We start from the raw sequence: 11,543 nt of genomic DNA, 5'->3' as shown, positions 1-11,543 counted from the left end.
TTTAAAGACCTCAGGTCAATGAGTGTGTTGGTGTATCTCTCAGAAAACACTGTCTCATAGGGAACAAAAGACCAAAAGCAGATATCATCTATATTGATCAAGAAATTAGGGAATATCTTGGTAAAAAGGAAAATAGGGAATCAGCAAGCACTGAGCACGTGTTATATGCTGAGTGCTTACCTGCAGAATCTTAGCTAGCCCTCCCAACTTCTGTGAGGCAGGTTCTATAACGTTCTCCTTTTAAAAATGAGGAAAACTGAGGTTCAGAGAGGTTAGGCAACTTTTCCATAGTCACACACTAATCAGTAGGAGAGCTCTGTATGACTACAAAAATCTATGCTTTTTTTAAGAATAAAGGGTGTCATTTTTATTATAGAAAAGTTCAATCAAACGAAAAATGGAGATAATAGTGTAATGAAATCCCTTTTTTTGTTTACAGTTTTTAATGAAGCAATTTGTGCAAACATTTTTTTCTTCTTCAACATTAGAAGGAAAAAAAAGAAAAGAAAAGAAAAGAAAAGAAAAGAAAAGAAAAGAAAAGAAAAAAACAACGGCCATACTTGGGTGCCTGGTGTTAACACAGACAACGCTTTCTCATTGCAACCATATTTCAAAGCAGTAGAGTGCAGGGTCAGTGGCCGGGCCCTTAGTATTCCTCAGGATCGCTTGAGTGCAAATCTCGCATATATGACTCAATTATGTTAGGAGGTACACCTTGCAAGAGGAGCCTGCAGAAGGAAAGTCCACCTTTCACCTCCAGTTTGCATTCGACCTCCACTGTCCCTAGGTTATTGACTGCTTTGCAGCAGTGCCTCCGTCATAGGAGCTGGGCTTGCGGATCTCCAGCATACAGACCCCTTGGTTGCTGAACATCCTGTATCTTGGGTCATCCACAATAGCAACTTTGTTTTTCATCCAGGTTATTTTGGGCTTGGGATTTCCTCTCACACTGCAGTTCAGAGTGGCATTGTACCCAGCTATAGCGTAGGTGTTGACCAAAGGCTGAGTGAACATGGGCGCCTCTGTGAAATCGAAGTCTTCATACACTGGATTTTTATAGACTTTACCATCCTTGGCGATCACAGCACTCTCTTTAGTCATTGTTGCATTCTCACTGAGGCCACACATGTTTTCAGCAAAGACCCGGAAGTAGTATTCATTGCCTATGACCAGTTCAGTAATGGTGGCATGGGTTCGGTGATAGTGCTCAATGACAGTGAACCATTCCATGCTCTTCTTGTCAGCCTTCTGGATCGTGTACCCTGTAATGGCCGCATTTCCATCTCCTTTGGTGGTGTCCATGATAGGGCAACATTCTCTCCCCAGACATCCTCAATCTTCACAAGTTGGGGTGGACCCAGACGGTCCACGATCTGAATGTCGATCGATGCGCTTTCCACAAATTTCTCCACTTTGACTTCCAGATCATATTTCCCTGAGTGGCTCCTCTCCGCTTTTCTGATAAATATGATAGTGTCAGTCTCAGAGTTGCGAATGTTGATTTGATTTTTATCAATTTTGGCACCATCCTTCTTCCAAGTTAATTCTGGTCTTGGTTTTCCCTGGAAAGGTATCACCAGGTTGACAGCTTCTCCAACTCTGCAGATGTAGGTTTGCTTCAGGTGCCGTGGGATGCGAATCTTTGGAGGCTATATGATTTCCTTCACAAGGATGGGCTGAGAGTAGTACTTGGGCTCGCTGGCACCGGCTGCATTCACAGCCTTCACACGCACAAAGATCTTTGCATCCGTAGGCAGGCCCGTGATGGTGAACTTGGTCTTGTTGATCAGATCTGTGTTTGCAACTATCCCTCAGTTCCTTCAAGGCAATACTCTAGCACATAGCCATCTAAACCTGCAGCACCGATCTGATCTGGGGGCCGCCACTTCATTGTGACAGTGGTGTCAGTTACATTGTCAACAGCCAGAAGTGTAGGGGGGCTGGTTACAGCCAAAGGAACGAATGGCTTGGAGGGCATACTGGGCTTGGAGATGCCGATGGCATTGACGGCAAAGATACGGACCTCGTAGGCCACGCCTTCAATCATTTTTTTGGGCTCAAAAGTTGTTTCCTTGCAGAGCTCAAAGTTCAGCCTCATCCATCTGGAGCTTTGCTTTTCTTCCCTTTCAATATAGTATCCTAAGATTGGGGACCCTCCATCATAGGCAGGAGGCTCCCAGTTCATGATGCACCAATCATCTCCCACATCTGTCACATTCGGTGCCACTGGAGGATCAGGGATGTCCACAACTTTAATCTTGATGCTGGCATGTGCTTCTCCAGCTTCATTTTTCAGATTTATGTTGTAAACACCAGAATCATCTCTTTCAGCGACGTCAATAACCAGAGTGCTGCTGTCAGGGTAAGATTCTGCCCTTATCTGGCCACTGCCCTCCATGATGGCCTTAGTATTTGACTTCAGCACTGCGCCTCCTCTGAGTCTCGGTATGTTATTCTCTTTCCTCCTAGTTGTAGAACTTCCACTCAGCCAGCCTTCCTGTGGTTCTGGGTGATGTCCGTTCCATCTTTTAGTTGTATTTTTGAAGTGGTTGTTCGAGGCAGCAAACTCCGGCGTTAACCTATGCCGCCATCTTGGTTTCTCCAAAAAGAAGGAATCTCTGAAATCCCTTTTTACCAATAATTGAGTTTCAGTAATTATTACCACATACTCAGCCTTATTTCGTCTGTACTCCCATCTACTGCCTCCCGCCAAACTGGATTTTTTAAAGTAAATTCCATATGTAATGTCATTTTATCCACAAAATTTTCAGGATGCATCTCTAAAAGGTATGGGCTTTTAACAAAACATACTGTTCTCAAATCTGCAAAATTAATACTAATTTCTTCATAAGAGCAAATATGCGTGTTGTTTGCAATTTTTCACTATTGTCTCATGTCTTTTTATCATTTTTCTGGTTTTTTTCTTTTTATTGAGATGTAGCTCAGAAATGGTAAAATGCACAAATTTAAGTGTACACCTTGACAATTTTTTACATGCATATACATCTGCATCACCAAAGCATATTCCAAAGTGTATGCATTAACTTGACACTTCAACAGCAATGTATGAGAGTTCAAGTTGTTTCATATATTCACTAACAGTATTGCCGGTACTTTTAATTTTGAGACATTCTAATTGGGAAGGTGTTAGGATAAATGTCTCTCTTCTTATTGATTTGCTTTTGAGAGAGAGGAAAGAAGAGAGAGAGAGAGAGAGAGAGAGAGAGAGAGAGAGAGAGAGAGAGAGAGAGAGTTGTTGTTTCGCTCATTTATGCATTCATTGGTTGACTCTTGTATGTGCCCTGATTGGGGCTGGAACCTGAAAACCTGAAACCTTGGCACATTGGGACAATGTTCCAACCAACTGAAGGTACCAAGCCAGGGCCTAAATGTATTGTATCTTTCTTTATTACTTTATGTTTCTCTGATAAATAATGTTGAGAGCATCTTTTTCTCTCTTTTTTTAAATATACTTTATTGATTTTTTACAGAGAGAAAGGGAGAGGGATAGAGAGTTAGAAACATCGATGAGAGAGAAACATCGATCAGCTGCCTCCTGCACACCCTCCACTGGGGATGTGCCCTCAACCAAGGTACATGCCCTTGGCCGGAATCGAACCTGGGACCCTTGAGTCCGCAGGCTGACTCTCTATCCACTGAGCCAAACAGGTTAGGGTGAAAGCATCTTTTTCCATGTTCATTATTAAAAAGCTTTGGTTTGTCAATATTTTTTTATTGATACTTAGAAGTTCTTTATATGTTCTGAATATTTGTCAGAATGTATACATATCTTGTCCCACCTGGCTGGCCCTTCTACTGTCTTTATTTTTATCTTGTGTCTTGATTAAAAGGTATTATTAGCTTTAATGAAGTCTAATTTATCAATATGTCCTTTTTTGGGGGGAGGTTAATGTTTTTTGTTCCCTATTTAAGAAAAATTTTGTCTCCCTAAATGAAATAAAACTTCTATATTTTTTCTAGAATTAATGTTTGTATATGATGTTAGGTAGAGGTGAATGTTAATTTTTCCATATGGATATTCATTTGGTCCAGCATTATCTTTTCACCACTCTGTAGCAATAATGCCTCTGTCAACAAAGCAAGTTTCACTGAACTGTTTTCCTATGGTTTCACTAACACACTATTTAGTTACTATGGCATTATATTAATTATTGCTATGTATTAGTATAAGTACTCTAGCTTGGTGGTGGATGGAGGTGGTGATTCTTTCTCTCCTTCTTTCTGTTTCTCCTTTATTATCTTGGGTTTAAAATTAGATTGTCAATTTCCAAAAACCTGCTGAAATTTTAAATGCTATTACATTGAATGTGTGATCAAATTGGGAAGAATTGAGATCAATATTGCTTTCTCGTTCATAAACCTGGCCCATTATTACATGTGTTTAGATATTCTAGACAGTATTTTATAGTTTTTATGATACAATCTTATAAAATATTTTGCAAAATGTATCCCTTAGTGTATCTTTTATGTTTAGGTGCTATTATGAGTGAAATTGATTCTTAACATTGTTTTCTATTTTTTACATTGCTATTATACATAAATACAATTGATAATTATGATTATACAATTGATAATTGCACAGTCAAACTAAGAGTGAAGGAAGTTAATATGCTCAGGGGAAATTACAATCATTGAAAGAGAATGATGCCTTGGTTCATTAGGGGAAAGGCTTTGCTTTGATGGAAAGATTAGTAATTGAGAAACTGCCACTGTAGAAATTATAACTGTATATATAAATTCAGAAGACTTTTTCCACCTAGCTATCAACAACAAAACAAAACAAAACAAAACAATTATTACAAGGAATTTAATGTTGTCCTGACACCACTTATTGTTTTACTGGGTTTCCATCTATTATCCCATTTCATTTTAATAACTACCAGAACAGATATGTATGTCAGGTATTATTTTCCCTGTATGAAAGATGAGAATGTTCTGAGGGGTGAAATGACTTATCCTAGATCAATCAGATATCCAGTGAAAATACTTTACATTCCTGGCCTGATGTTCTTTCTATGACACCAGAAATAATATAGTAACAATTAAATAAGACCTACCCAAAACCTCTAGTGAAATTCCGAAGTTTAATCACTACATAAAATGCTTGTGCTCACTCTAAACTCAGGAGTCTACTAAATGATACTACAGATAGAGAAGAGAGGGCTGATAATAATCCGGTAGACCAACAAGATAATTTAATTGCTGCATTAGTTAACTGCTGTTGCATAACAAATTACTTTAAACCTTAGTGACTTAAAACAATAAATATTTATTATTCCATATACTTTCTGAGGGACAGGAATGACTTTGCTCGATAGTTCAGGCTCAAGATCTTTTATAAGATTGCAGTAAAGTTGTTAATGAGGGATTCGGAATCTGCTACCAAGCTCGCTCATGTGTTTGTGAGAAGGCTTCAGCTCCTCTCTAGCTGTGGGCCAGAGGCCTCTATGTTTTGACATGCTACCTGGACGTCTCCACAGGCTATTTCACATGGCAATTAGTTTCCTTTTCTCAGAGTGAGTGATCCGATAAAGAGAGCAGAAGTGAGTGAGAGCCCCTAGATGAAAGATGAAAACTTTTATATCCTACTTTCAGAAGTGACATACCATCACTTCTGCCTTATCACACAGACCAACCCTGGCACTAATACCTGGAGGTGGGGATCATTGAAAGGCCACTTTGGAGGCTGGCTACCACAATAGCAAATATTAAGAGATAGTTTTACAATGTGCTGGACACTATGCTGAACACTTTACCTGTAGTAATTTATTTAGTCCTTATAACAACACTGAGAGGCAGATACTATTATTATTCTTTTTCACAGATGAAAAAAACTGAAGTTGAGTGTTTAAATAACTTGCCTAAAATCACAGAGCCAAGAAGTGGTAGAGCCAGAATCCAAACCCAGGCTATTTGACACTATAACACTAAGCTATATTGCTTCTATGTTCAGCTATTGGTGTTATGAAGGTAATAAAATAAGAAAATGTGATAAAGTAATTGAAATGGGAAGGAACAGGGAGTTTTTTGTGTGTTTTTAAAAGTCTTTATTGTTGAAAGTATTATATATGTCCCCTTCCCACCCATTGTCCTCTCCCAGCCTGCCCCTGCCCCCCAGCCCTGCCTTCACCCCCACCGCTGGATTTATTTTTATTTTTATTTTTAGATTGACTTGTCAGGTTAGGCCACTCTGTAGAAGTGATATTTATTTATTTATTTATTTATTTATTTATTTATTTATTTATTTATTTATTTATAATTTATCTTTACTGTTGAAAGTATTACAGATGTCCCCTTTGTGTTTTTTTTTCCTCCTATTGACCTCCTCCACCCCATATCTGCCCGTCCCAGGCCTTCACCACACTATTGTCTGTGTCCATGGGTTATGCATATATGTATATAAGTTATCCAGTTAATCACTCCCTTCACACCCCCACCTTCACCTTCCCTCTGAAATTCACCAGTCTGTTCCATTCTTCTATATCTCTGCTTCTATTTTATTCATCAGTTTATTTTGTGTATTAGATTCCACATATGAGTGAGACCATGTGATACCTATCTTTCTTTACTGGCTTATTTTGCTTAACATGATACACTCCAGGTCCATCCATGTTGGTGCAAATGGTAAGAGCTCTTTCTTTTTACAGCTGTGTAGCATTCCATTGTGTAGATGTACCACAGATTTTTTATACACTCATCTACTGATGGGCACTTGGGTTGTTTCCAGATCTTAGCTATTGTAAATTGTGCTGCTTGAACATAGGGATACATATATACTTTCTGATTGGTGTTTCTGGTTTCTTAGGATATATATTCCTAAAAATGGGATCACTGGGTCAACTGGGAGTACCATTTTTAACTTTTTGAGGAAACTCCATACTGTTCTCCACAGTGGCTGCACCAGTCTGCATTCCCACCAGCAGTGCACTAGGGTTCCCTTTCCTCCATATCCTTGCCAACACTTGCCATTTGTTGATGATAGACATTCTGACAGGTGTGAGGTGATACATAATTGTCCTTTTAATTTAAATCTCACAGATTATTAGTGACTTTGAGCATTTTTTCATATGTCTCTTGGCCTGGAAGAAAATAAACTGATCCAGAGACATTGAAACATGCAACAGATTGACATATTTCAGAAATGGGAAGAGATTAAACGAAGAATTTATATGCACATACGCATAGCCCATGAACAAACAATAGTGCAAAACTGGGTGGAGAGGGTCAACGGGAGAAAAAAGGGGGGGCATTTGTAATAATTTCAACAATAAAGTGTTTCATTTTGTTTTGTTTTGTTTTAATAAATATAGGAGTCTCACCAGGGGCCTAGGAAACTGAGCACTTACCTTCAGCTTTCATTGCTTTTCCAGGCATGGCAGAGCAGCAGTAGGTGGCAGCTGTATCCCAAAGATTCCCTATTATCTCTCCCTTCCTCTCTCTTTTCTACTCCCCCTGTGGTCCTGTCCAGGAGTGACAGGCATTATGGGAGCACTGTCTGCTGCTTGGAGTTCCCCAAAACCAACATTTTGAACATTGCTGTATACACTTCATACAGAGGACACATTAGTTTTGCTTTGTGAGTATGTCTTAATTTGGTTCCCAGAGGAAAAATTTTAATACCAGTAGAGAGAATTAAGAACTAGCTAACATATGGGGCAAGAAGTATGATGGTAAAGGTGGCAGACAGGGCTACACATCTCCTGGAGTCTGCATTAACCATAAGATTCACAGGCTAGATCTGGGGGAAGCAGCCAAGCTCCCAGTAGAAAGACAGGGTCAGTAATTCTTCACAATATTTTCACAGTAAATATCTGTCCATTCAAGGATGTATTAGCAGACTATGAAAGCAGTCACATTGGACCTGCTGTTTTGTTTTGTTTTGTTTTGTTTTGTTGTTGTTTAATGGGTTTTGGCGGGGAGGAGATAGTACTTTCCTTCTGGTGTCTCAGATGGCACATGAACTCAGGTCATGAGGCTCGTGCCCCCACTCAAGATATCTTAGCCCAATAATCTTTAAAATGTGGGCTGCAGACTCCTTATTGAAAGTAGTCTGTCAATCTACACATTTGGATATTCTGTACTTTCATAGATGGGTAACCTAAACTTTTTAAAAAATATATATTTTATTGATTTCCGAGAGGAAGGGAGAGGGAGAGAGATAGAAACATCAATGATGAGAGAGCATCATTGACCAGCTATCTCCTGCATGCCCCCTACTGGGGATCGAGCCCACAACCTGGACATGTGCCCTTGATCGGAATTGAACCCAAGACCCTTCAGTCCACAGGCTGACACTCTATCCACTGAGCCAAACTGACTAGGGGTAACCCAAACTTTTTGATATACATTTTTGAGGCCCTTCTTTGAGAACCTTCATTGAAGTCTCAGTTATTAATTTTTTCTCTATCTGCAATTATTCTCCTGGTGATATTCAGCTTCCCTAGCTTTCCTATCACAATTCCTTTCCTTCACTCTACAGCTTTCTCCATCTTAAGACATTGAAGCCATCCTTGACACTCCCCCTCCCCTCACATCCCACATGCATCTGTCAGCAAATTGTCTTAGGTCTACCTTCAAAATACTGTATATCTGGAATCCAACTACTTCTCCCTACACACTGCTTCTACCCTTCTACTATAAGCCTAGTTGAAGCCACCATCCATTTCTCTCCTGGATTTCTGCAAAAGTTTCCTAGCTGTTCTCTCTTCTGTCACCCTTGCCTTTTTTTTCCTTTTATTGATTAAGGTATTATAAATGTGTCTTTATCCTTCTATTGTCCTCCCCATCCCCCCACTCATGCCCTCACCCCCCTGGTGTCTGTATCCATTGGTTATGCTTATATGCATGCATACAAGTCCTTTGGTTGATCTCTCCCCCTTACCCCACCCTCCCCTACCTTCACCCTTGCCCTTTAAAGCATGTTCTAAACCAGGGGTCCTCAAACTTTTTAAACAGGGGGCCAGTTCACTGTCCCTCAGACCGTTGGAGGGCCGGACTATAGTTTAAAAAAACACTATGAACAAATTCCTATGCACACTGCACATATCTTATTTTGAAGTAAAGAAACAAAATGGGAACAAATACAATATTTGTATTTGCATGTGGCCCGCGGGCCGTAGTTTGAGGACCCCTGTTCTAAACAGCCAAGTGATGCTTTATTTAAATGGAAAAATTTATAGCTGTAAGTTTACCTGCAGTTGTAAGAAATAATTCAGAGACCCACTGACACTTTGCTCAATTTTTCAAGTGGTAACATTTGCAAAACTATAGTGTAATATTACAACCAAAATATTGGGATATAATTCACTGATTTTATTCCAGATTTTTCAGTTTACTTGTATTCATCTGTGTTTGTGTGTGTTAAGTACTATCCAAATTTATAATTTATGTGGGTTCATGTATCCACCACAGTCAAGATACAGAATATTTCCACAGTATCCTTTTTGTTTCCCCTTTATAGCCATCCCACATCCTCCTGTCCCATCCTCATGTCCAGTCCCTAAAGCCTGGTAACTATTAACCTACCCTCCATTTCTAAAATGTTGCCATTTCAAAAGTGATATATAAATGGGATTATACAGTACTAGTATATAACCTTTTGGGGATTGTCTTTTTAAAATACTCAGCATAATTCTCTAAGTTGTGTTTATTAAGAGTTCATTCTTTTCATTGATGACTAATATTCCATGGTGCATTAATTTTCTAAGGCTGTCATAACAAAGTATCACAAACTGTGAGGCTTAAATAATAAAAATTTATTATCTCACAGTTTCAGAGGCTAGAAGTCCAGTACCAAGGTATTGAGATTGACAGGGCTATGCTCCTATGAGACTGTCTTGGTAGAAGCCGTCCTTTACTCTTTCAAGCTTCTGGTGGTGGCCTGCAATCCTTGGCTTGCATTGTGTCCATCCCATATCTACCTCCACTATCACATGGATATCTTTACATAATCTTCCCTTTGTCTATGTCTTTCTCTGTATCCAAATTTCCCCCTTTTTATTTTATTGAGGGGAGGAGAGCAAGGGAACTTCAGGAGGAGGGGAGGATCGTAAAGGGAGCTTACAAGTCTAGATGATATTACTTAGCAGTATGGTGTAGACTGCAATGGTCCTCAACCTTCCTAATGCCGCGACCCTTTAATATAGTTCCTCATGTTGTGGTGACCAGCAACCATAAAATTATTTTCATTGCTACTTCATAACTGTAATTTTGCTACTGTTATGAATCATAATGTAAATATCTGATATGCTGTATGTGTTTTCCGATGGTCGCGACCCACAGGTTGAGAACTGCTGGTGTAGAGTGTTTGGGTCAGAGAGCTCTGAAGGACAGTAGTGGCTTGTGGGTTTTATAGTCCAGGAGTTTTTTTTTTTTTTTTAATATGTTTTATTGATTTTTTACAGAGTGGGAGAGAGATAGTTAGAAACATCAATGAGAGAGAAACATCGATCAGCTGCCTCCTGCACACCCTCCACTGGGGATGTGCCCGCAACCAAGGTACATGCCCTTGACTGGAATCGAGCCTGGGACCCTTCAGTCCACAGGCTGATGCTCTATCTACCGAGCCAAACCAGCTAGGGCTATAGTCCAGGAGTTTTATCTTATCTACTAGTGGCCCATTGCAGAAAGATTCGCACAATAGACCTTCCTTTCTCTGGCTGGCGGCACTCAGGACCCAGGCCTTTGATCCAGCTGCAGTAGCGAGGCTTGGCTTGGCTTCTCTGCTCCTGCTGCTCCCAGCCCCTCCCTTTTTTTCCAGCTCCTCGAGTGGAGGCCAGGGCTGCCTGGAAACCCGGGTCGCCGGCTCCCAGCCACTCCTTGAGCAGAGCCCTGGCCCCCAGCCCCTCCTTGAGTGGAGCCCAAGGTGGACTAGAAGCCTGGGTTGCAACCCAGGCCCCCAGCCACTCCTTGAGTGGAATCCAGGTCCATCAGGAAGCTTGGCTTCCTCTGTTGCTGGGAGCAACCCAAGCCTCCTGCTTACTCCAGCTCCATGGCCACCGCCATCTTCAGTCATCTTCAGTATTCGCTCCACATCTGTGTATGCAAATTAACCACCATCTTTGTTGGGTTAATTTGCATAGTAACTCTGATTGGCTGGTGGGTGTAGCAGAGTGGTGGAGTGATGGTTAATTTGCATGTTTCTCTTTTATTAGTGTAGATTGTTAGCAGATGTTGGGTGCAGTTGTGTGGGGTGTGAAAAGTAAGCAGGCTCCAAAAGGCTAAAAAATGATGCCTGTTTGGGCCATATTTTAAACAATAAACTATATAAAAATTAGAGCTTGGTGCTGGTGGGCTTTTGAGCTAACTTCTGGCCTGCTTTGAAGAATAAACAACTTAGGGCCAATATACTGAAGCCATTTTTGGCTCATTTATATAACGAGGTCATAAACGAACTTTATATTTATCCTATTGAGGGACTACAGGGCTGTTTTCCAGAGTGTACCATTTTACATTCCTACCACCAATATATGAGTGGCACAGTATCTCTATGTCTTTGACAGCATTTGGTGTTATTGTGATTT

General features: G+C 40.3%; 1 pseudogene; it reads right to left on the bottom strand.

Annotated features, from left to right (window-relative positions):
• Positions 1 to 542: 542 nt before the first annotated feature.
• On the bottom strand, positions 543 to 7,395 carry LOC132223448 (myosin-binding protein C, slow-type-like; annotated as a pseudogene).
• Between the last annotated feature and the right edge of the window lie 4,148 nt (positions 7,396 to 11,543).

Source organism: Myotis daubentonii, chromosome X, assembly GCF_963259705.1.
Source record: "Myotis daubentonii chromosome X, mMyoDau2.1, whole genome shotgun sequence".
NCBI lineage: Eukaryota > Metazoa > Chordata > Mammalia > Chiroptera > Vespertilionidae > Myotis > Myotis daubentonii.
Note: the sequence above shows the minus strand (reverse complement) of the source record. Positions and strands in the feature narration are given on the sequence as shown.